This window comes from Nicotiana tabacum, chromosome 13 (genome assembly GCF_000715075.1).
Source record: "Nicotiana tabacum cultivar K326 chromosome 13, ASM71507v2, whole genome shotgun sequence".
Lineage (NCBI taxonomy): Eukaryota > Viridiplantae > Streptophyta > Magnoliopsida > Solanales > Solanaceae > Nicotiana > Nicotiana tabacum.
The window spans coordinates 114,651,928-114,679,677 of record NC_134092.1 but is presented as its reverse complement, the minus strand read 5'-3'; the positions used below and the strand labels follow the sequence as shown (position 1 = coordinate 114,679,677).

Genomic DNA, 27,750 nt, shown 5'->3' with positions numbered 1-27,750 from the left:
CGGCCAAAGGCAGGAAATGATCCCACTGACCTCCAAAGTCAATCACACATGCCTTCAGCATATCCTCCAAAATCTGAATTGTCCTCTCTGACTGTCCATCGGTCTGCGGATGAAAGACACGGGTCCCCAACTCACTCTGTACTGCTCTCCAGAAATGTGAAGTAAACTCAGGGCCTCTATCTGATATGATGGAAATTGGCACACCGTGCAACCGAACTATCTCCTGAATATAAATCTGGGCCAACCTCTCTGAAGTATACGTAGTCACAACAGGAATGACGACTTGGTCAACCTGTCAACAATCACCCAAACTGCATCAAACTTCCTCAAGGTCCGCGGCAACCCAACTACAAAATCCATAGTAATTCGTTCCCATTTCCACTCTGGTATGGTCATCTGCATTAGTAGGCCACCTGACCTATTCCAGGCTGGAGTAGGCCACCTGACCTAAAAATTTATTAAGCACTGGCTACAATAATATTTTTGAAACTAATCCTAGTAGTACTACTTCGCATAATTTTTCACAAGTAATGTCTATACTTAAAAAAATTCCAATAGCGACATCATATTAAAACACACGAATACAATACAACTCTCCTTGACATATTTGTCGACATTGTTCCGACTCATTGGCCCATTCTCCCATGTTAGATGAACTTTGCGATGTTGAATTTGGTTTAGAAAGCTCAGTGCTCTAGAGAAAATCTCGTCATTGAAATTAAGTAAATGACAAATTAAAATTTCAAGTAGATAACCTCTACATAATTTCATCAAATTCAACTTATAAAGAACAATAATGTACGTTTTAATAAAAATTCCAACTAGAAAGAAAAATAAAAGCACCAGAAAACTAACAAATGAAACTAAGCAACAAGACAAGTCTTTCAGTAAAATGCAGTTGATAATTTACTCACAGGTAAGATTCGACCTGTGGACCCCAGTTGAAAATGTCGAGAGCCTGACCAGAAATTTGTAGCAAAGTGGTGTCATTTTATTTATTTTTATTTTTATTTTTATTCTTTTATTTTGCATTATATATTTAAAAAGATTTCGGACGAAGTGGTATCGGCTACACCGCTTCCACCTAGGTAAATTCGCCCCTGCCTCTGTTGTTTCACATGAAGACTTGAGAAGCAAAATTGAGTCATTTTATATGCTAGAAAAGGGTAACATATCAAAGAGACTACTGAAAAGAAACTTTCTTGGCTGCGTTCTCATAGCATCGGTGAAGATGCCGATTTTGAGACTCCCTTTGGGAAACGTAGGCTTACTTATGCTGATCACACTGCCTCTAGAAGATGCCTTCACTATATTGAATTATATCACTAATAACGTCCTTCCTTTCTATGGTATGTTTTCTCTTTAACTAATTACCTGGTATGCATGGGCGAAGCTATGTGTAGCCAAGGATGGTCAACCGAACAACTTTCGTCAAAAGGTTATATTGTGTATAGCTACGCAGAGACGGACTTAGGGTTTAAATTATGTGAGTTCAACTTTTAAAGTTTTTAGCATTGAATACATTATATCTTTAAAGTTATGGGTTCATATCTACTATTTTATAATTTTAATATATTTTTACACATAAATTTTTATTTTGCGTCGAAAGTTATCAGTTCAATTGAACTCTCTGTTAACACACTATATCCGCCCCTGTGTATAGGATAAAATATTACTTGTTTTTCCTCAAAAAATAATTTTTGAACACCCTTACATAACCCACTGGCAAAGGGTGTTCGAATTATAAGCATCTTTATTGAATTTCTGGCTTGGCCACCGCTATGTTAAGGTTAACCTAGTGTTATAAAATCGTAGAATTTAAGTACGCAAAAAGTTAGTGTCACATTTCTTATTTTTTTGTATTGTCTATTTGTATTTATAGCTTGGTATATTTTACAAGACATAAAGTCTTTAGCTACATATCAACTGTCTTTTAAAAAATGGAAAAATATTGCAGTTTCATTATAACTGCTGTTATTTATTTTGTAAAGGTAACAAGCATACCAGTGACAGTTATGTGGGATACCATACAACCAAAATGTGCATGAAGCAGCAGCCAACGTAAAGAAATGTTTAGGGGAGGTGTTTAACCTAAAAATAGATTTCTCAGTCAAAGTCAATATCAAGAAGAAATCGGGCTACTGATAACCAAGATTTACTTCACTTTCCCAATAATTTGAATAATAAAGCATATAATGGAAATAATTGGCAAGAAAAGAAAATATGAAATAAATTGATAATCACTCCCAAAATTGCGGTTAGAACCTTGTGAATAAAGTAAAGAATGAATGCATAAATTTCAATTAAAAAATCAAGATGTTCTTACAAATGAGGGTTAAGTCTTTATATAGGAGTACACAAATAAAACGGTTTTCTTTCTTAATCCGGACTTGTTAATGATATTAATTGCCTTGATGACCAGTTACCGTATATAATTATAACGGAAGTATTTATGGATGAAGATTTTCCGTAACCGTGATTATATGTCGATTTCTCTTCCTTAGTTATGACAGGTTTGTGCATTTTTCCTTCTTAATGGTCTTTATCCATTTCGCTCCTATTTCTCCTTTTACAGCTGTCAGGTCCGGTTCTTTTCTCAGAGTAACCTCGGGGGTGTTCCTCCCGTGCCTTCTTGAATTCTTTAACTCGTCTAATTAAAAATGCCACATGTCGTTATATTGATGGTCCACGTGTCATGCCTTGTCACCTTGATGATAGTCCAGGTGTCATACCTTTTTTCTACCAATACAGATAGTCTCCCTACTTTCTGAATATTCTCAACTCAATATTCGAAAAGTGGTAAGTATTTATGGCGGAAATTCTTTGCCACCGTTTCTCAAGTATCATAATGCCTTTTTCAGAATTGATGCGACGTACGTCACGTCCATTTAATACCCAAGCCACGTGACTTACCTTGATTGGTTCTTGATGACGGTTACTTCTCCTTATAAATACTTCATCATGCTTGATTTTTTGAAATCCTCTTCCTACTTCTTTGCATTCGTCTCCTTAACCTTCCCTTTTACTCCTCTATCTTTCCACTGTATTTTCTTTGTTAAACATGTATTCTTCAACACCAGACCCTCGTAAAGTTGTGATCATTGATGAGCTTGCTCCTTCTATTGCCCCTACTAGGAGTAGGAGAGGAGGCACACTCCGCAGTCTTGGTTCGTTATCTACTCGCAGTTCTACTTCTCAAAGTAGCTCTCTCATATTGTTCCACATGAAAAATCAAGTTTCTTCTATAGCTTCCCTTAATCATGCTGAACACTACCCATGTCTGATCACTCCTGGTCTTCTTTCTTTAGTCCGACGTGAATGTCATTGGAAACCATATTTCCCAGTTTTGATTCCTAGTGCCAATCAAAGAATCACTTCTTACCATGATGGCTTCTCTTTCGTTTATACCTATCCTTTCACTTTAGGGTTTAAACCTCCTATTGACCCAGTGATCATTGAGTTTTGTCACTGTTTTAATGTTTGCCTACGCCAAATCAGTCCCATCGTGTGGAGAGCAGTTGCTTGCCTTCGCTATTTATCGGATTTGGTTTACGCTCCTTTTACCTTCCGTCACTTACTTCGCCTTTATTCTCCAAAGTTGCTTCATAAAGGTATCTTTTCTCTTGTGGCTAGAAGTAAAAGGGTTTTAGTCAGCCTCAAGGATGATTGTGATTATGGCTGGTACGCCCGATTTGTTGATCCCCCTACTAGTGGGTTAGTGGGTGATAAAAACATGCATTTTCTAGAAAAATAGAACTTTGCACGTACGTGTTTCTTCCTCTTTCTTTCTTTGATTTCTTGAGTTCCTTTGCATGGTCGTATATTTATTTTTCAGCAACCATTAAAGTTTTCGAAGAAATTCCTAACTTCCGTGCTTGGGTAGAAAAAATGTTGACTGTTGACTGTTGCTCCTATGGACAAAAGATCTTGAAAATTTCTTTCATAAATATTCGAATGGAAAGTGAAGACCCACGGTAACTTTTTATTTCTATGATTTCTTTCCTTTTTTCTTGTTCTTTGTTGTTAACGTATATAACTTTTTCCCTTTTTTTTTATTAGGTTTTTCCATTCGTGGCAGTAGCCCCGCATCTGTTCCCACAGTCAAGTTTTCTATAAGTTTCGTACAAGAGCGGATTTTGAGCGCTTCTTCCTCCAAGAGGAAACCTTCTGAAGCCCGTGGGTCGGATGATGAGAGGATACCGAAGAAGGTTCCTTAGTGAGAAAATCACGTGTCACAAGGTGCGTGGTTTTAGATGATGAAACCCTTGTCTCTCAAGATCCCCCTTCAAGTTCAATTCCCTTTAGTCTCGTTGATGAGCCGGAGAATGTCCCTTTGAAAATTTCTGATCAAGACGTTGGTAACTTAGACAATCCCTCCTCAAGTCTTGTTGAAAGGTTATTTGCCCATGTCTTTGAGGGTGAAGAAGGATTAGGGCCAGTTTTCGAAGAGGTGCCACTTTCTTCTCTTCTTGTGTTGTTAGTTACACCTACTATTAACCCCCATGTTTCTTTGCCTTCAGTTACCCCAATGGTTGCCCCCGATGCTGCCCCTCGTGTAGAAGCTGAGCCTTCTAGAAGAAGGCGGAGTATGAAAAAATATTTTGATTGTAGTCCCCGATGGTTGGAACTTGTTGAAAAAATTTGGACAAGCCGATGTGTGGCTAAAACCATTGCTAGGAGCCGTGAAAAAAAAGAAGTTGGAGGGTCACAGTTCTTTGACCTTGATGAATGGCATCAATCACTCTTCTCTTAAGGTATATATTAACTTACTTATTTTCATTTCCTTCTTTTCTCATTCGTAACTCTTCTTCTCTTTTTTTTTTTTTTTGGAAATCAATTTGACAGGTACAGAGCATATGAAAGGGATTTCCTGGACTGATCAGTAGGTAGTTGAATTGCGCACTGAGGCTGACAACTGAAAAGAACAATTTGAAGGCCTTCAACTGGAGAAAGGCGTTTCCTTCTTTTCTCATTCGTAACTCCTCTTCTTCTTTTTTTCTTTTTTTTTGCAGATCAATTTGACAGGTACAGAGCTTATGAAAAGAATTTCCTAAACCGATCAGTAGGTAGTTGAATTGGGCACTAAGGCTGACAACTGGAAAGAACAATTTGAACTTCAACTGGAGAAAGGCGATCTTGCTGAGGAGAAGGGAGCTTTTGAACAACAACTGAGGATGGTCTCCGCTGAGCTATCAGTTTAAAAGCTTTTTTCAGTCAAGTTGAGAAAGATAAAGACAGACTAGAACTCCTTTGTTGAACAACACTCCAAGGCTACTGTAGAGATAAAGAGTTTGAAAGAACTCCTTAATAAAAAAGCGATTTACGCGGGTGATCTGGTACAGATGCTTACCCAAACTCAAGAAGACCTCCATGCCTCCACAGATAAGATTCAGTTCCTTGAAAGTTCTCTTGCTCCTTTGAAGGCAGATTATGAAGCCTCAGAGGCGGAAAAAGAAGAGTTGAAAGTTGAGATCGAGTAGTGGGAGAAGGATTATGAAGCCCTTTAAGACAAGTCAATACTTTTATTAGATGGGATTTTTTTAACACTTGCTTTGAGACTTTAACTGAAGCTAGCCAGGAAGGTTTTGACCTTAATGTTGAGATTGCAAAGGCTAAAACAATAATTGAACAAACTCAACAGTGTCAAAGCTTCTCTATGCCCAAGGACGAAGGTTCCAAGGGTGATGAAGATGGACTTACTCCTGGTGAAGCCGATGCTTAACCCTCTTCTCCTCAAGTTTATCCTTCTTCTCCCGTAGATGATGCTCTCTAGTTCTCTCCTTTTCTGACCTTTTGTTGAAAGTGTTTGTTTTTTGGTTTTTGGTTGAAATTCTCTTATGTTTTTGGATAATTTTTAGAAGGTTTACCGCCCCTATTTTTGGGGTAATGATATAAATATGTTTATTGCTTTTTCTGCATATTATTCTTTCTGCCTTTGATTTTTTGAGCTTATTCCTGCACTTAAAATGCTTTAGTAGACCACAACTTCAATATGCACGAGTTTTTATAAAAGAGGGCCCTCTAATATTAACAATAGTGATGAAGATGACGTCTCATCTTCATATTGGTGCAAAGATATGAAACATGAAGTAGATATGAAACAAGAAGTACTTTGAGGAAGTTTTACTTTTTGAACTTTCAAATAAGTAAGTTTGTACACCATTGTCATAACTGTTCGTACAACATTTTTATATCTGCTTTCATTGTAGCATGTTTACAAATTCGGGTATATCTTCCCGCGACTAAATTTTTAGCCTTAACCTAGAAGCTCGTGGGAATATTTTGTATCCTTTTTGCGAGTTTGAATGCCTTTGAAATATTTTAGAAAATCTTCAAGGATTTCGTCAAGGTTTTGATTCAGGCTGAATTATGCTCTTAGTATACATCTTCCTTCCTTGTGTAATCTTCTATATGCATAGTCCCGCCAGTGTTGGAGCATTGAAGCATGAAATCTCGAACACTGGATCAACTCATTTTTTTTGGTCCTTTTCCTGAAAAGGAAAATACAAACGGGACTCAGAGATAATTTTTTAGATGATGACTGCATAACCCTTTTTCCATCATAAAAATTGTAACCTAGACCGAAAATAATTCAGTATTCCGCGTGTCTTTCGGGTCTAATATCATCATTTGGTACGTGCCAGCTTTTTGCCTATCATCTAAAATGGTTAGTAAAATTCACATTAACAAAATAAAATCGAACTTGCGTGATACCTGACCGTGGGTATTAACCTCTTTTAGAAGTAATACTTCTTCAAATGGACTGCATTTCAATTCGATGGTAACACCTTGCCATCCATGGTTTCCAACTTGTATGCTCCATTTTTCAGCAATGCCTCTTACCCAATACGGGACTTCCCAATTTGGACTCAACTTTCCTGCGTTTATCGCTTTTGTTGACTGGGACACCTTTTTTAGGACGAAATCCCCAATATTGAAGTACCTCAAGATGTCTTTCCTGTTATATTATCGTTCAATCATCTGCTTTTGAGCTGCCATTCGAATTAGTGATGCTTCCCTCCTTTCTTCTGTTAAATCCAAATTTACCTACAACTCTTCCTCATTTGTTGCTTCAGTGGTATGTGTGTACCCCATGCTTGGTTCGCCTATCTCCACTGGAATTAAAGCTTTCATTCCATATACAAGTGAGAATGGGGTCTGTCCCGTACTAGTTTTTTTTTTGTTCAGTAAGCCTATAACACCCCTGATAGTACTTCTGGCCATTTGCCTTTTGATTTTTCCAATCGCTTTTTTTAAGTTATTGATGATAACATCATTTGTCGACTCAGCTTATCCGTTAACCACTGGTGATAAGGTGCGGAAGTAATTCGGTTAATCTACCAACTTTGGAAGAATTCAGTGACTTTCGTGCCTATAAACTGTGAGCCATTGTCACAAATGATCTCCTTTGGAACTCCAAATCATCATATAATATTTCTCCAAATAAAATCCGTAACTTCCCTTTTCTCACACCTGTTTAAAGGCACCTGCTTCTACCCATTTTGAGAAATAATCCGTTAAAATTAACAGAAATCGTACCTTTCCCTTAGCTTGAGGCAAAGGCCCTACGATGTCCATCCCTCATTTCATGAAGGGCCATGGTGATATAACTGAATGCAACATTTTCACTGGTCGATGCATGTTATTGGCATATCGTTGGCATTTATCACACCTGGCTACAAAGTTTTCTGCATCTTCTTCCATTTTTGGCCAATAATATCATGCCCTTATTAATGTCTTCACCAACGATCTTCCCCCGGCATGATTTACACAATGCCCCTCATGTACTTATCTTATTACATATTCCATTTGTGGTGGTCCGAGGCACCATGCTAAAGGTCCACCGAATATTTTGCGATATAAATTTCTGCAAACTCAGCAATATTAGGCAGCTTTCAACCGTAACAATTGGGATTTCTTCTTATCTTCAGGCAAGATACCATACTGCAAAAAGTTCACAAATTCATTTCTCCAATCCCAAGTTAAATTATTGAAATTTACCTCACTCTTGGTTTGATTGAGTGCTGAATGAAACAAATATACCACAACAACATTTTCTGCATTTGTTGCATCTGCGACGGACGCAAGATTTGCCAACACATCTACTTCTTCATTTTCTTCCTTGGGTATTTGCACGGTTTTCCATGTCTGATATTGTCTAAGAAATTCTCGTACATTTTTGAGGTATTGCTGCATTCGTGTCTTGCTTGCCACGTAAGTCCCCTACATTTGATTAACTACCAGTTGCGAGTTACTTTTGATCACAATTTTTCGATACCAAGTTCTTGTGCCAGTTCCAAGCCTGCAATCACAGCTTTATACTCTGTCTCATTGTTAGTGATTGGATAACATCTTATTGCATGTCTTATGACTTCACCCGAGGGTGATTTTAGAACAATACCCAAACCTATTTATTTAACATTTGTGGAACTGTCAGTAAATAGGGTCCAAGTCCCCGGATTAGCTCCGGTAAACACTTGCAGTTCTTTTTCTGCTTCAGGAACTAGGTTCGTACTAAAATCTTCTAACACCTGCGATTTTATTGAAATTCTAGGATGATATATAGTATCATATTCACTAAGTTCTATTGCCCATTTAGCTAATCTACCTGATAATTCCTGTTTATGCAATATGTTCCTTAGTGGGAAAGCAGTTATAACATAAATAGGATGACACTGAAAGTAAGGTCGTAACTTTCTTGATGCCATAACTAAAGCTAAAGCAAGTTTTTCTAGGTAAGGATACCGTGTCTCAGCATCTAGTAAAGACTTACTAACATAATAAATTGGAGATTCCTTACCTTTATTTTCACATACCAATACTGCGTTTATCGCTACTTTTGACACAATGAGGTAAATGAGCAATCTCTCTTCGTCTTTTGGTTTTGCTAATAGAGGTGGATTTTATAGATATGTCTTTAGGTCCTTCGGAGCTTGTTGGCATTCGTCAGTCCATTCAAACTAATTTTGCTTTTTCAACACTGAAAAGAATTTAAAACTTTTTTCCGATGACATTGATATAAATCTTCCTAGAGCCGTTATCCCACCTATTAATCTTTACACTTCTTTATTGCTCGTAAATATATCCGGTATTTCCTCAATAGCTTTGATCTGTGCGGGATTTACCTCAATACCTCTATTAGAAACAAGAAAACCTAAAACCTTACCTGAAACCACGCCAAAAGCGCACTTTTTCAGGTTTAACTTCATGTTGTACTTGCAGAGAATCTCAAAGGTCTCAGAAAAATATTGAAAATGATCCTCCGCATGTGTTGACTTGACCACGTATCGTCTACGTAGATTTCCAAAGTATTTCCCAAGTGTTCTTGAAACATTTTGGTCACCAATCTGTGATATCTGGCTCCAGCATATTTCAAGCCAAATGGCATGACTTTGTAATAGTAAGTCCCCATGTCTGTGATAAATGAAGTTTTTTCCTCATCTAGAGGGTCTATTTTTATCTGGTTATAACCTGAATATGCATCTAAAAAACTTAAAAGCCCATGCCCTGCGGTAGAATCAATTAATTGATCTATGTGTGGTAAAAAAAAATGAATCTTTAGGACAAGCCTTATTTAAATCAGTATAATCTACACAAACTCGTCATTTTCTATTCTTTTTTGGAACCACAACAATATTAGCTAACCAGTTAGGGTACTTTACCTCTCGTATTGAACCAATTTTCAAAAACTTTTGTAACTCATCCTGGATTACTTGATATTTGAAGGACCCTTGCTTCCATTTCTTTTGCTTGACAGATGGGTGTAATAAATCCTCATTTAGCTTATGAGTCATCACCTTCAGTGGTATACCTGTCATATCTGAATGCGACCAAGCAAAGTAATCTGCATTAGCCCGTAAAAATTCAATTAACTTACCTTTCATTTCTGGACTCAAATTTTCTCCGATGTAAACATTTTTGTCTGGCTAATGAACAAATAATATTACAATTTCGAGCTCTTCTGTGGTCGTTTTAATGTTCTCATTTTCCTCTGGCTCTTGAATCACATCAGGTTTTGAGTCGGCATCAGTCTGCCCTTATGTGTTTTCAGTTGAGGTATGAACATCAGTGCCCCCAACTGAATTTTTTAATTGCTATTTTGCATCTGCATTGTTGGTTGTTGTGTTTGCAATCACCACCGAATTAATACTTCGTGAAGCTTGTTGATCTCCACGGATTTGTCGGATTCCCCACTGTGAAGGGAATTTGATAACTTGATGCAACGTGGATGGGACAACATCCATATCATGAATCCATGGTCTTCCCAAGATTATACTATAGGTCATGTCCGCGATTATCATCTGGAACTTTGTATCTTTGATGACCCCTTCTACAAATGTGGCAAATACCACTTCCCTTTTAGTAACAATGCTTGGATTATCAAAACCGGACAAAGATTGTGCCTTTGGTATGATCTTGTCATTATCTTGCATTTTATTAATCAAAACTCGTTTCATATTAGTATCATGTGCAAGTAAAGATATTATCAGTGCATCATTGGGAGGAATCATCAAGTCATCCACGTCTTCATCATCAAATGTTATATTGTCACCATCCAATACTTAGTGGACTCGCTTTCCATGAGTGAAAGTAACTTTTGATGTCTTTTTCACGGCTGTGTATGTTACTTTGTTGACCTCATCTCCTCCGGTTATGACGTTGACTGTTCTCTTTTGTGATAGAGGTTTTGGGGGTTCTTATCTGTTCTTCATGTATGATTGTCTCTATTTCTCACTGAACATATCAGTAAGATAGCCTTACTTCAGTAAATGCTCGACCTCTCCTTGCAAAAGCCTGCAATCTGTTGTTCTATGGTCATGATCATTATGAAACTCGCACCAGAAATCTGGGTTTCTTTTATTTGGATCTGATCTCATTTCTTTCTTCCATCGCACCTTATCTCTCACACCTCTTAAAACAGCCACCAGTTCGAAGGTGCTAATGTTAAAGATATAATCCCCTGTTCTTGCTTCTATACCAGAATCATTGCTTCGGGCATCCCGCTCCACCTCAGAAGCGGCTGTCCTAATCTCATGTTGAACCGAAGCTACCGGCTACATCAGTATAATCTACGGGGCCTGGTCGGCCTGAACCCGCTGCTCTAAAGTATCGGCGACAAGAGTTTGTGCTCCTCCCCCGGCCTGAGATATGGCAGGAACATGTGGAATCAATCCAGCCTAAGCTAAGGTGCTGAACATGCTCAGAAACTGGGCTACGGTATCCTGGAGAGCTGGTGTAGCAACAGGTGCCTCAAGTGTCTGCCCTCCAGCTAGAGCTACTGGGGGCTCCTCTATGGCGGCTCGTGCGGGTGCTCTAGCTGCACTGCGTGGATGTTCTCGCCCTCTACCCCTACCCCGGCCTCTAGCGGCTCTAGCAGGGGGCGCGAGTGCCTGGTCATTAGATCCAAATGTACATGTCCTCACCATCTGTGAAAGAATAGAATACAGAAGTTTAGAATTTCGAAGTCAACAATTTCGCACGACAAGGAATCAAAGAAGTGTAATCTTTCCTAACAGTTTCATAGCCTCCCGAAGATAAATAGAGACGTCTCTGTACCGATCCGCGAGACTCTACTAAACTTGCTTGTGACTCACGACACCTATGAACCTAGAGCTCTGATACCAACTTGTCACGACCCAAACTCCTTTCGTATAACGTCGTGAGGGCACCTAGTCTCTACGACTAGGTAAGCCTAACAAATTGCGGAAAAATAACAATAATGGAAGCAAAACTAAACAACTAACTGCATTAGATACTGAATAACCAATAATAATGTCGCTCGGTATATACAATAACCAATACACTAGACATACACAGTTTCCCAAAACCCAGAACATCATAAGTCGTAAGTTATAGAAGGAAACTAGAATCTCTATACACCAAAGTCTGATAAAAAAATATGGAAAGTAGATGACATAGAAGAGCATAGAGGGGGACTCTGAGGTCTGCGGACACGGCAGATATACCTTGAAGTCTCTGTACATCATCAAGCACTCTCTGCTAGTAGCTAGGCTGATAAGAAGTACCAGGATCTGCACATAAAATATGTACAGAAGAGTAGCATGAGTACACCACAACGGTACCCAGTAAGTGCCAAGCCTAACCTCGATAGAGTAGTGATGAGGTCAGATCCGGGCCCTACTAGTATATAATAATAAGACAGATGTTATAATAAACATGAAGTAAAAACAGAGAAGACAACAACAAGTATTCACAAAGCAATAACAACACCGCACAATGATATAACAACAGGGGCACTCCCGAGATACCGTCTCGTAGTCCCAAAAGTAAATATGCAGGGAGAACTCCCGAGGAACCGCCTCGTAGTCTCAAAAGCAAATGTGTAGGGAGAACTCCTGAGGAACCGCCTCATAGTCTCAAAAGTAAATGTGCAGGGTCAACTCCCAAGGAACCGCCTCATAGTCTCAAAACCAAATGTGCAGGGAGAACTCTCGAGAAACCACCTCGTAGTCTAAAAGTAAATATGCAGTACAGGGGGATCTCCCGGGATACCGTCCCGTAGTCCCAAAATAAATATGCAACTCAAACAAATGAATATAACAGTTACAGCAAGAAAACCTACAATTTAGGCTAAGTACAAGTCAAGAAAGAAACAGGACTTACTACACATGCTACAAAGAGTTCTACACGGGGACTAATGCGATTTGAGCTTGGTTCGAGGTAAGTGGCTTGCCTAACCTTGTGTTGGGGAAATACCCTTAGGATTTGGTGTTGTTATGATATGTGAGTTCCGTATAAGCGAGGTGACGAGTGCGTACATGGGCTATTTGTGGGAAAATAACCCTGATTTTTATCATAACAACACCAAATCCTAAGGGGATTTCCCCCACACAAGGTTAGGCAAGCCACTTACCTAGAACCAAGCTCAAATCAATCTGTAACAATGCTTTTTCCAAGAATATCCGACTCCGAATAGCCAAAATCTAGCCAAAATCAATTACATACCATAAATACAACTATAAAAAATTAATCTAATTAAAGAAATCAAGACTTTAACAAAAATTCCGAAATTCTTCGTAAAACGTTGACCCGGGCACACGTTTCGGAATCGGGCAAAAATCATAAAATCCGAAATCCCATTCACTAACGAGTCCAACCATACCAAATTTACCAAAATCCAACCTCAAATGTCCACTGAAAACCCAAAATCGAACTCTTCAAATCCATAGCCTCAAACTCCCAAATTCCACCTTAAATACACACTAGCTAGGTGAAAAATAAATGGGCAAGCAAGATTATTGATCAAAAATAAGCACAAGGGACTTACCTCAAGAAATCCCTCAAAAATGCTCTCAAGAAATCGCCAAACCCTAGCTCAAGATATTTTAAAGGAGCAAAAATCACGAACCCTTGCATTTAAGTGTTCTATCCAGCATTTCCGAATCTGCGGAACTCTAGTCGCACCTGCGACGCCGCACCTATGAAAAAACCATTGCAGGTGTGGAAATGACTTAAGGAGGCTGGGTCTGCATCTGCAAGCAAGGGGCAACACCTACGCGCCCGCTCCTGCGGATATCTTCTGCCTCTGCGATCCTCACGCTCCAGTCCCCGTCCGCTTCTGCGCTCCATCTTTCGCAGATGCAGGTCCGCTTCTGCGGGCCAATCTCGCACTTCTGCCCACAAACCAAGCATGACTAAACTGCACTTGCGCTCCTCCTTACGCACGTGCGAATCCGCACCTGCGGTCACCCACTGCAGGTGCGAAAACACTAGGAACCAGAAACTTCAGCAATTTGCATAAGTCCAAATTCAATCCGTTAAGCATCCGAAACACACCCGAGGCCCCCCGGGACCTCAACCAAATATACCAACCAGTCCTATAACACCATACGAACTTAGTCTAGCCCTTAAATCACATCAAACAATGTATAAAAACACGAATCACCCTCCGATTCAAACTTAATGAACTTGAAACTTCTAATTTCTACAACCGATGTCGAAACCTATCAAACCACGTCCGATTGACCCCAAAATTTGCACACCAGTCATATTCAACATTATGGACCTACTCCAACTTCCGGAATCGGATATCGATCCCAATATCAAAAAGTCAACTACCGGTCAAAATCTCCAAAAATTCGACTTTTGCCATTTCAAGCCTAAATGAGCTACAGATCTCCAAAACATAATCCGGACACGCCCCTAAGTCCAAAATCACCCAACAGAGCTAACGGAACTCTGGCATCCTGTAACTGATCAAATAGGTCATCAATACGAGGCAAAGGATACTTGTTCTTCACTGTGACCTTGTTCAATTGGCGGTAGACAATACACATCCGCATAGAGCCATCTTTCGTCTTCATAAATAAGATAAGAGCACCCCAAGGTGACATACTGGGCCGAATGAATCCCTTATCAAGCAATTCTTGTAACTGTTCCTTCGACTCCTTCAACACAGGAGGAGCCATACGATACGGAGGAATAGAGATAGGCTGAGTGCCCGGCAACAAATTAATGTCAAAATCAATATCTCTATCGGGCGGCACGCCCGGAAGATCAGCTGGAAACATATCTGGGAAGTCCCTCACTATTGGAACTGACTCAACTGTAGGGGTATCAATACTGACATCTCTCACATAAGCTAGATACGCGGCACACCCCTCCTCAACTGTAGGGGTATCAATAACTCTGCTGGGAGTATACTCTAAGGTACCTCTCCACTCAAATTGCGGTAATCCTGGCATAGACAGCGTCACGATCTTAGCGTGACAATCAATAATAGCATAATGGGGTGACAATCAGTCCATGCCCAAGATATCATCAAAGTCTACCATGCTAAGTAATAATAAATTGGCTCTGGTCTCAAAACCACTAAGAGTAATCAAACACGACCAATACACACAGTCCATAACAAGAGAATCTGCCACAGGAGTAGACACATAAACAGGGGAACTCAAAGAATCTCTAGATACGCCCAAATACGGAGAAAAATAAGAGGACACATAGGAATATGTAGATCCTGGATCAAATAAAACTGACGCGCCTCTATGACAGACCGGAACAATACCTGTAATAACAGAGTTAGAAGCAACTACCTTTGTACGAGCCGGAAGAGCATAATATCTGGCCTGGCCTCCCCCTCTAGGGCGACCTCGACTCACCGACCTCCACCTCAAGCTGACTGAGCAGGTGGGGCAGTAGCTGGTGCTGGAATCATAGCCTATAGACCCGGTGGAGCACGCGGTGGCTGAGAAGTCTGTGGAGGTGCACCCCTCCTAAGTCTGGGGCAATCCCTCACCATATGGCGGGTGTCGCCACACTCAAAACAAGCTCTCAGAGAGCGTGGCTGTTGTGACTGGCTTGGGCTAGGTCTGCTGGACTGACCGCTAAAAGCACCCCGTGCAGGAGGCACACTAGACACTGGCAGTGCATAATAAGGCTCCTGGGGCCTAGAAGGGACAGAAATACCACTGGCGACTGGAATAGCTGAATGAACGGGGTGACTCCCATAACCCTTACCATGGCAAGTTGCTGAGGCACGAGCACTAGAATAAGAACCAGTCTCTCGAGACCTCTTGGCCTCTCTCTCATGTCTATCCCGGGCAAGCATTCCCTCCAATCTCCTGGCAATACTCATAACTTGCTGATAAGAAATATCCATCTCCAAGTCCCTGGCTATACTAATCTGGATACTGGGGTGGAGTCCCTCAATAAACCGTTGAACCCTCGCTCGAACTGTGGCAACCAAGGCCGGTGCATGTCGGGTCAAATCACTGAAGTAGACTGCATACTCTAACACAGTCATAACACCCTGGCGCAGCTACTCAAACTTTGCACGCCATGAGTCCCTAAGGCTCTGAGGGACATACTCTCTCAAAATATGTCCGAGAACTGAGTCCATGAAAGTGAAGCTGCCTCATCCGGACTGCTCAACTGATAAGCATGCCACCACTGATAGGTTGCTCCTCTAAGTTGGAATGTGGTAAAAGAAACCCCACTCGTCTCCGCTACGCCCATAGTATGGAGAATACGATGACACTCCTCCATAAAACTTTGAGCATCATCTGTAGCCAATCCGCAGAAGGTAGGTGGGTGGTACTTCTTGCACCTTTTAAGTCTGAGCTGCTCCCCCTCAGAAGCGGATGTCTTACTCTCGTGCTGAACCGGAGCTACCGGCTGCATCGGTATAATCTCTGGAACCTAGTTGGCCTGAACCCGCTACTCTGGAGTATCGGCAATGGGAGTCTGTGCTCATCCCCAGGACTAAGATATGGCAAGAGCAAGTGGAATCAATCCAGCCTGAGATAAGGTTCTGAACATGCATAGAAACTCGGCTATGGTCTACTGAAGAGCTAGTGCAGCAACATGTGCCTCAGGTGTCTGCCCTCCAGCTGGAGCTACTGGGGTCTCCTCTGTGGCAGCTCGTGCGGGTGCTCTAGCTGCACCGCGTGGATGTCCTCGTCCTCTACCTCTGCCCTGGCCTCTCGCGGCTCTAGCTGGGGCGCGGGTGCCTGGTCATCAGATCCGCCTGTACGTGTCCTCACCATCTGTGAGATAATAGAATACAAAAGTTTAGAATTTCGAAGTCAACAATTTCGCACGACAAGGAATCAAAGAAGTGTAATCTTTCCTAACAGTTCCATAGCCTCCCGAAGATAAATACAGACGTCTCTGTACCGATCTGCGAGACTCTACTAAACTTGCGTGTGAATCACGACACCTATGAACCTAGAGCTCTGATACCAAATTGTCACGACCCAAACTCCCTCTGTATAACGTCGTGACGGCACCTAGTCTCTACGACTAGGTAATTCTAACAAATTGTGGAAAAATAACAATAATGGAAGCAAAACTAAACAACTAACTGCATTAGATACTGAATAACCAATAATAATGCCGCTCGGCATATATAATAACCAAAACACTAGACATATACAGTTTCCCAAAACCCGGAACATCATAATTCACAAGCTACAGAAGGAAACTAGAATCTCTATACACTAGAGTCTGATAAAAGAAATACGGAAAGTAGATTACATTGAAGAGAATAGAGGGGGACTCTGAGGTCTGCGAACGCGGCAGATATACTTTGAAGTCTCTGTACAACTTCAAGCACTCTCAGCTAGTAGCGGGGCTAATAAGAAGTACCTGGATCTGCACACCAAACATGTGCAGAAGAGTTCAAATAGGTAATTACGATATGTAGACATGCTATTCTAGGCTAACAGGGTAACTACACATGCTAGTATACTCAGATAAGATGAAAACAGGCTATTACTCAATACAAATCAGGGTTTTTTTCCACAAATAACATGTGTACGCACTCGTCACCTCGCGTACACGACGCTCACATATCATAACAACACCAAATCCTAAGGGGATTTCCCCCACACAAGGTTAGGCAAGCCACTTACCTCGAACCAAGCTCAAATCAATCTGTAACAATGCTTTTTCCATGAATATCCGACTCCGAATGGCCCAAATCTAGCCAAAATCAATTACATACCATAAATACAACTATAAGAAATTAATCTAATTAATGAAATCAAGACTTTAACAAAAATTCCGAAATTTTTCCAAAACATAGACCTGGGACCACGTCTCAAAATCGGGCAAAAATCACAAAATACGAAAGCCCATTCACTCACGAGTCCAACCATACCAAATTTATCAAAATTCGACCTCAAATGACCACTCAAAACCCAAAATCAAACTCTTCAAATCCCTAGCCTCAAACTCCCAAATTCCACCTTAAATACACACTAGCTAGGTGAAAACTAAATGAGGAAGCAAGATTATTGATCAAAAATAAGCACAAGGGAATTACCTCACGAAATCCCTCAAATATTCTCTCAAGAAATTGCCAAACTCGAGCTCAAAATGTTTAAAATGAGCAAAAATCGTGAACCCTTGCATTTAAGTGTTCTGTCCAGCATTTCCACATCTGCAGAACTCTAGTCGCATGTGCGATGCCGCACCTGTGGAAAAACCATCGCAGGTGCGGAAATGACTTAAGGAGGCTGGGTCCGCATCTGCGAGCAAGGGGCCACACCTGCGCGCCCGCTCCTGCGGATATCTTCCGCCTCTGCAATTCTCACGCTCCAGGCCCCGTCCGCTTATGCGCTCCATCTTCCGCAGATGCGGTTCCGTTTCTGCGGGACAACCTTGTACCTGCGCCCATAGACCAAGGTTGACCAAACCGCACCTGCGATCCTCCTTCCGCACGTACGAGTCCGCACCTTCGGTCGCCCCTCCGCAGGTGCGAAAACAAAAGGAACCAGAAACTTCAGCAATTTGCATAAGTCCAAATTCAATCCGTTAAGCATCTGAAACACACCCAAGGCCCCCCGGGATCTCAACCAAACATATCAACCAGTCCTATAACACCATACAAACTTAGTCGAGCCCTTAAATCACATCAAACAATGCATATAAACACGAATCACCCTCTGATTCAAACTTAAAAAACTTGAAACTTCTAATTTCTACAACTGATGCCGAAACCTATCAACTGCGTCCGATTGACCCCAAATTTTGCACACAAGTCATATTCAACATTACGGACCTACTCCAACTTTCAGAATCAGATTCCGACCCCGATATCAAAAAGTCCAGTACCGATCAAAATCTCCAAAAATTTGACTTTCGCCATTTGAAGCCTAAATGAGCTACAGATCTCCAAAACACAATCTGGACACGCCCCTAAGTCCAAAATCACCCAATGGAGCTAACAGAATCGACGTAACTCCATTCCGGAGCCTTCTTCACACAGTTCCAACTACGGTCAAAATCCTAAGGCTTTAACTTCCGTTTAGGGACTAAGTGTCCCAAAATACCCCAAAAACACAAAACAAAACCTTTCGGCAAGTCACATAAGCTGAAACGGATATTGGGAATGCAGTAAATAGGGGATCGGGGCTATACCTTTTAAAACAACCGGCCGGGTCGTTTCATCCTCCCCCTCTTAAAATAATCGTTCGTCCTCGAACGAGTATAGAGCAATACCTGAAGTGGTGAAAAGATAAGGATAATGGTTGCGCATATCCTGCTCGGTCTCCCAAGTCGCCTCCTCGACCAGTTGACCCCTCCACTGAACCTTCACGCAAGCAATATTCTGTGACCTCAGCTTTCGAACCTACCTGTCCAAAATAGCCACTGGCTCCTCAAAATAAGATAGATCTTTGTCCAACTGGACTGAACTGAAATCCAACACATGAGCCGGATCGCCGTGATACTTCCGGAGCATAGAAACATGGAATAATAAATGGACTCCTGCTAAACTGGGAGGTAAGGCAAGCTCATAAGCAACCTCCCCAACTCGCCGCAACACCTCTAATGGGCCGATAAACCTTGGGCTCAGCTTTCCCTACTTCCTGAACCTCATAAGGCCTTATAGAGGCAAAACTCGGAGTAAGACCCGCTCTCCAACCATGAATGCAACATCGCGAACCTTCGGATCTGCATAACTCTTCTGTTTGGACTGGGTTGTGCAAAGTCGATCCTGAATTACCTTCACCTTATCCAGGGCATCCTGAACCAAGTCTGTACCCAATAATCTAGCCTCGCCCGGCTCGGACCAACCCACAGGAGACCGACAATGCCTACCATACAGAGCCTCGTACGGTGCCATCTGAATGTTCGAGTGATAACTGTTATTGTAGGTAAACTCTACAAGTGGCAAAAACTGATCCCAAGCACCCCCAAAATCTATAACACAAGCACAGATCATATCCTCCAGTATCTGAATAGTGTGCTCGGACTGTCCGTCTGTCTGAGGGTGAAATGTTGTGCTCAGCTCAACTTGAGTACCCAACTCCTGTTGCACAGCCCTTCATAATCGTGATGTAAACTGTGTATCCCGTTCAGAGATGATGGATACCGGTACGCCATGAAGCCTAACAATCTCGCAGATATAAATTCGAGCCAACTGCTCGGAAGAATAGGTAGTCATCATAGGAATGAAATGAGCTGACTTGGTCAGCCTATCCACAATCACCCAAACTGTGTCAAACTTCTGGTGAATCTGTGGGAGCCCAACAACGAAATCCATAGTGATCCGCTCCCATTTCCACTCTGGAATCTCTATCTTCTGAAGCAATCCACCCGGCCGCTGATGCTTATACTTAACCTGCTGGAAATATAGATATCGAGCCATAAACTCCACTATGTCCTTCTTCATCCTCCTCCACCAGTAATGTTGCCTCAAGTCCTGATACATCTTTGCAGCACCCGGATGAATGGAGTACCACGAACTGTGAGCCTTTTGGAGAATCAACGCACACAAACCATCCACATTAGGCACACATAGTCTGCCCTGCATCTTCAATGCACCATCATCCCCAATAGTGACCTCCATAGCATCATCGTGATGGATCGTGGCCTTAAAGATGAGCATATGGGAGTCATCATACTGACGCTCCCTGATACGATCATAAAGAGAAGACCGAGAGACCATACAAGCCAATACTCGACTCGGCTCAGAAATACCCAATCTCATAAACTGGCTGGCTTAGGCCTGAACATCCAACGACATGGGCCTCTCTGCTGCTGGTAGATATGCTAAGCTCCCCAAACTCTCAGCCCGGTGACTCGAAGCAATGGCCACTACATTGGCCTTCCCAGGATGGTACAAAATGGTGATGTCATAATCCTTAAGCAGCTCTAACCACTTCCTATGACGCAAATTAATATCCTTCTGCTTGAACAGATGTTGCAAACTCCGGTGATCGGTGTAGATCTCACAAGGAACACCGTACAAATTGTGCCGCCAAATCTGCAAGGCATGAACAATAGCTGCTAACTCAAGGTTGTGGACAGAATAGTTATTTTCATGTACCTTCAGCTGTCTGGATGTGTAGGCAATCACCCTACCATCCTACATCAACACCATACTGAGACCAATCTGCGATGCATCACAATATACAGTATAAGACTCCGAACATGTAGGCAATACCAATATTGGGGATGTAGTCAAAGTTGTCTTGAGCTTCTGAAATCTCTCCTAACACTCTTCTGTCCACCTGAACGGAGCACCCTTCTAGGTCAGCCTGGTCATAGGTAGTGCAATCGATGAGAATCCCTCTACAAAACGGCGGTAATACCCCGCCAAACCAAGAAAACTCCTGATCTCCGTAGCTGATGATGGTCTGGGCCAACTCTGCACTGCTTCCACCTTCTTCGGATCCACCTGGATCCCATCACTCGATACTATATGACCCAAGAATGCCACTGAGTCTAGCCAAAACTCACACTTTGAGAATTTTGCATATAACTTTTTTTCTCTCAAGGTCTGAAGCACAGACATCAAGTAATGCTCATGATCCTCCCGAGTCCGGGAGTACACCAGAATGTCATCAATAAACACAATGACGAATGAGTCAAGATAGGGCCGAAACACACTATCCATCAAGTGCATAAAAGTTGTTGGGGCATTGGTCACCCCAAAAGACATCACAAGGAACTCGTAGTGACCATACCGAGTCCTAAAAGCAGTCTTCGAGATATCTGGCTCCCGAATCTTCAACTGATAATAGCCTGAATGTAAGTCAATCTTGGAAAATACTCTGGCACCCTGTAACTGATCAAATAGGTCATCAATACAAGGCAAAGGATACATGTTCTTTACTGTGACCTTGTTCAATTGGTGGTAATCAATACACATCCGCATAGATCCATCTTCTTCTTCATAAATAAGACAGGAGCACCCCAAGGTGACACACTGGGCTGAATGAAGTGCTTATCAAGCAATTCTTGTAATTGTTCCTTCAACTCCTTCAACTCAGGAGGAGCCATACGATACGGAGGAATAGTAATGGGCTGAGTGCCCTGCAACAAATCAATGCCAAAATTAATATCTCTGTCGTGCGGCATGCCCGGAAGATCAGCTGGAAACACATCTGGAAAGTCCCTCGCTACTGGAACTGACTCAACTGTAGGGGCATCAATACTGACATCTCTCACATAACCTAGATACGCGTCACACCCCTTCTCAACCATTCGTTAAGCTTTAAGAAATGTAATAACTCTAAACTCTACTGGGAGTATACTCTAAGGTAGCTCTCCACTCAAATCGCAGTAGCCAGTGTCACGGTCTTAGCGTGACAATCAATAATAGCATAATGGGAATACAACCAGTCCATGCCCAAGATAACATCAAAGTCTACCATGCTGAGTAATAATAAATCGGCTCTGGTCTCAAAACCACTAAGAGCAATCAAACACGACCGATACACGCGGTCCACAACAAGAAAATCTCCCACAGGAGTAGACACATAAACATAGAAACTCAAAGAATCTCGAGATATGCCCAAATACAGGGCAAAATAAGAGGACACATAGGAATATGTAGAGCCTATATCAAATAAAACCGACGCATCTTTATGACAGACGAGAACAATACCTGTAATGACAGAGTCGGTAGCAACTGCCTTTGTACGAGCCAGAAGAGCATAATATCTGGCCTAGCCTCCCCCTCTAGGGTGACCTCAGCCTCCCCGGCCTCCACCTCGAGCTAGATGAGCAGGTGGGGTGGTAGCTAGTGCTGGAATCACAACCTGAGGACACTGTGGAGCATGCGGTGGCTGAGACGTCCGTGGAGGTGCACCCCTCCTATGTCTGGGGCAATCCCTCACCATATGGAGGGTGTCTCCACACTCAAAATAAGCCCTCGGGGGTGTGGCTACTGTGACTGGCTCGGTCCAGATCTGCTGGACTGACCGCTAAAAGCACCCCGTGCAGAAGGCATACTAGACACTGGTAGTGCATAATAAGGCTCCTAGGGCCTAGAAAGGACCGGAATACCATTGACGGTTGGAAGAGCTGAATGAACGGGGCAACTCCCACAACTCCTACCATGGCGAGCTGCTGGGGCACGAGCACCAGAATAAGAACTAGTCTCTCGAGACCTCTTGGCCTCTCTCTCATCTCTATCCCAGGCAAGTTACCCTCCAATCTCCTGGCAATACTCACAACCAGCTGATAATAAATATCCATCTTCAACTCCCTAGCCATACTAATTCGGATACTGGGGTGGAGTCCCTCAATAAACTGTCGAACCCTCTCTCGAACTGTGGCAACCAAGGCCAGTGCATGTCGGGCCAAATAACTGAAGCGGACTACATACTCTGACACGGTCAGAGCACCCTAGTGCAGCTGCTCAAACTCCACGCGCCATGAGTCCCTGAGGCTCTGAGGGACATACTCTCTCAAAACCATGTCCGTGAACTGAGTCCATGTAAGTGAAGTTGCCTTATCTGGATTGCTCAACTCATAAGCATACTACAACTGATAGGCTGCTTCTCTAAGCTGGAATGTGGTAAAAGTAACCCCATTCTTCTCCGCTACGCCCAGAGAACGGAGAATACGATAACACTCCTCCAAAAACCCCTGAGCATCATCTGTATCCAATCCGCTGAAGGTAGGTAGGTGGTACTTCTTGTACCTCTCAAGTCTGAGTTGCTCTGTCTTAGAAGCGGTTGTCCTACTCTCATGCTGAACCGGAGCTACCGGCTGTATCGGTATAATCTCTAGAACCTGATCGGCCTGAACCCGCTACTCTGGAGTATTGGCAACGGGAGTCTGTGCTCCTCCCCCAGCATGAGATGTGGAATGAGCAAGTGGAATCAATCCAGCCTGAGCTAAGGTAATGACCATGCTCAGAAACAAGGCTAAGGTCTCCTGGAGAGCTGTTGTAGCAACAGGTGCCTCGGGTGTCTGCCCTCCAGCTAGAGCTACTGGGGGCTCCTCTGTGGCAGCTCGTGCGGGTGCTCTGGCTTCACCGCGTGGACGTCCTCGGCCTCTACCCGTGCCCCATCCTCTCGCGGCTCTAGTAGAAGTTTAGAATTTGTGAGAGAATAGAATACAGAAGTTTAGAATTTTGAAGTCAACAATATCGCACGACAAGGAATCAAAGAAGTGTAATCTTTTCTAACAGTTCCATAGCCTCCTGAAGATAAATACAGACGTCTCTGTACCGATCCGCGAGACTTTACTAAACTTGCTTGTGACTCACGACACCTATGAACCTAGAGCTCTGATACCAAATTGACACGACCCAAACTTCCTTCGTATAACGTCGTAACGGCACCTAGTCTCTACGACTAGGTAATTCTAACAAATTGCGGAAAAATAACAATAATGGAAGCAAAACTAAACAACTAACTGGATTAGATACTGAATAACCAATAACAATGCTCTCGGCATATACAATAACCAAAACACTAGACATACACAGTTTCCCAAAATCCTGAACATCATAAGTCACAAGCTACAGAAGGAAACTAGAATCTCTAGACACTAGAGTCTGATAAAAGAAATACGAAAAGTAGATGACATATAAGAGAATAGAAGGGGACTCCGAGGTCTGCAGACGTGACATATATACCTTGAAGTGTCCGTACACCAGCAAGCACTCTCAGCTAGTAGCGGGGTTGATAACAAGTACCTGGATCTACACACAAAATATGTGTAGAAGAGTAGTATGAGTACACCATAACGGTACCCAGTAAGTGCCAAGCCTAACCTCGATAGAGTAGTGACGAGGTCAGGTCCGGGCCCTACTGGTATATAATAATAAGACAAAAGTTATAATAAACATGAAGTAAAAACGGAGAAGACAACAGCAAGTATTCACAAAGCAATAACCACACAGCACAATGATATAACAACAGGGGAGCTCCCGAGATACCATCTCGTAGTGCCAAAAGTAAATATGCAGGGAGAACTCCCGAGGAACCGCCTCGTAGTCTCTAAAGTAAATGTGTAGGGAGAACTCCCGAGGAACCGCCTCGTACTCTTAAAAGTAAATGTGCAGGGAGAACTCCCGAGGAACCGCCTCGTAGTCTTAAAAGTAAATGTGCAGTGAGAACTCCCGAGGAACTGCCTCGTAGTCTCAAAAGTAAATGTGCAGGGACAACTCCCGAGGAACTGTCTCGTAGTCTCAAAGTAAATATGCAGTACAGGGGGATCTCCCGTGATACCGTCCCGTAGTCCCAAAAGAAATACGCAACTCAAACAAATGAATATAACACTTACAACAAGAAAACCTACAATATAGGCTAAGTACAAGTCAAGAAAGAAACATGACTTACTAAACATGCTGCAAAGTGTTCAAATAGGCAATTAGGACACGTAGACATGCTATTCTACGCTAACAGGGTAACTACACATGCTAGTATACTCAGATAAGATGAAAACATGCTATTACTCGATAAAAATCAGGGGTTTTTTCCACAAATAGCCCGTGTACGCACTCGTCACCTCGCGTACACGACACTCACATATCATAACAACACCAAATCCTAAGGGAATTTTTCCCACACAAGGTTAGGCAAGCCACTTACCTCGAACCAAGCTCAAATCAATTTGTAACAATGCTTTTTCCACGAATATCCGACTTTGAATGGACCAAATCTAGCCAAAATCAATTACATACCATAAATACAACTATAAGAAATTAATCTAATTAATGAAATCAAGACATTAACAAAAATTCCGAAATTCTTCCTAAAACGTCGACCCGAGCCCACGTCTCGAAATGGGCAAAAATCACAAAACCCGAAATACCATTCATTCACGAGTCCAACCATACCAAATTTATCAAAATCCAACCTCACATGACCACTCAAAACCCAAAATCAAACTCTTCAAATCCCTAGCTTCAAACTTCCAAATTCCACCGTAAATACACACTAGCTAGATGAAAAATAAATGGGGAAGCAAGATTATTGATCAAAAATAATCACAAGGGACTTACCTCACGAAAATCCTCTCAAGAAATCGCCAAACCCGAGCTCAAAATGTTTACAATGAGCAAAAATCGTGAACCCTTGCATTTAAGTGTTCTGTCCAGCATTTTCGCATATGCGGAACTCTAGTCGCACCTGTGACGCCGCACCTGCGGAAAAACCATCGCATGTGTGGAAATGACTTAAGGCGGCTGGGTCCACATCTGCGAGCATGGGGCCACACCTGCGCGCCCGCTCCTGCGGATATCTTCCGCCTCTGCGATCCTCACGCTCCAGGCCCCGTCCACTTCTGTGCTCCATCTTCCGCAGATGCGGGTCTGCTTTTGCGGGCCAATCTCGCACATGTGCCCATAGACCAAGCTTGACCAAAACTCACTTGCGTTTCTCCTTCCGCACGTGCGAGTCCGCACCTGTAGTCACCCCACCGCAGGTGCGAAAACACCAGGAACAAGAAACTTCATCAATTTGCGTAAGTCCAAATTCAACCCGTTAAGCATTCGAAACACACCCGAGGCCCCCTGAGACCTCAACCAAACATACCAACCAGTCCTATAACACCATACGAACTTAGTAGAGCCCTTAAATCACATCAAACAATGCATAAAAACACGAATCACCCTCCGATTCAAACTTAATGAACTTAAAACTTTCAATTTCTACAACTGATGCCGAAACCTATCAAACCACACCCTATTGACCGCAAATTTTGCACACAAGTCATATTCAACATTACAGATCTACTCCAACTTTCAGAATCAGATTTCGACCCCGATATCAAAAATTCCATTACTGGTTAAAATCTCCAAAAATTTGACTTTTGCCATTTCAAGCCTATATGAGATACAGATCTCCAAAACACAATCCGGACATGTCCCTAAGTCCAAAATCACCCAATGAAGCTAACAGAACCGACGTAACTCCATTCTAGAGTCGTCTTCACATAGTTCTAACTATGGTCAAAATCCTAAGGCTTAAGCTTCCGTTTAGGGACTAAGTGTCCCAAAAACCAAAACAAAACCTCCCGGCAAGTCACATAAGCTAAAACAGATACAGGAAAAGCAGTAAATAGGGGATCGGGGCTATAACTCTCAAAACGATCGGCCGGGTCGTTACAACCATGTTAACGCTCCTTTTGTGAGTGTTTTGCCAAACGTTTTAACCAAAACTGATTCGGTCTCCTGGTTGGTTAAATCATTACCTTTCACACCGTTAGTGAACGCAGTTATGTAATTCCGAGGGTCAGACGTTCTATCATATTGTGAAATAGTAGGCATTTTATAATTTTTGGGAATTGGCAAGGATGCTGCACCTGGCTTCCAGGGTTATTGTGAATATTTGTCAATATCCACACCTTTGATCAGCAGAGGAACATCGGGTATTTGCTCTATACGCTCGTTTTTGCTCCTTCAACTGTTTCTGCAAAGTTAGCACTAAACTTTGTAAACTATAATTATTTTGTGTACCTGACCCTCCATCGTGAGATTCATCGGGTATTTCTCCACTTCCATAGTTATCAAGCCCCGAACGTAGGTTCTCCAAAGATGATGTATGAACTGGTGGAGGATTTTGCGATGCATTGGGTAATCCTATGACAAAAGCTTGCAGTGCATTGTTCATGTGTTCTTCCATCATTTGCTTTAGAGCATCCTGCTCCACGGTTTGGTCGCCTCCGTGTTGACCATCAGTGCGCGAAGCAGACCTTTCATGTGAACTTTCATGGGATTGCTGAGGAGATCCTATAGGTGTGTGATGTGGTGGAGTTCCACATTGTTGGTTCGGCTGGTTGCTCTCGTTAGCGATTGACATATTTGGTCATTAAAAATGAAGTTTGGAAAGTGAACAGATTATCAAAGTCTCGGTAATGGAACAAATTTGTTTAACCCAAAAATAAATTTTTCGGTCAAAGTCAATATCAAGAAGAAACCGGGTTATGGATAACCAAGATTTACTTCACTTTCCCAATAATTTGAAGAATAAAGCAAGTAATGGACATAATTGGCAAGGAAAAAAATACGAAATAAATTGATAGTCACTCCCAGAATTG

At 42.2% G+C, this 27,750-nt stretch overlaps 1 long non-coding RNA gene across 2 annotated transcripts; it reads left to right on the top strand.

Annotated features, from left to right (window-relative positions):
- Positions 1-1,199: 1,199 nt before the first annotated feature.
- LOC142168414 (uncharacterized) lies at positions 1,200-5,856 on the top strand. 2 transcript variants are annotated; one of them, XR_012698290.1, is made up of 4 exons: positions 1,200-4,239; positions 4,521-4,754; positions 4,846-4,886; positions 5,013-5,856. It is a non-coding gene; the product is annotated as an uncharacterized LOC142168414 (long non-coding RNA). The 2 variants fall into 2 exon arrangements; XR_012698289.1 differs by having other exon boundaries at positions 1,200-4,450.
- The last annotated feature ends 21,894 nt before the right edge of the window (positions 5,857-27,750 follow it).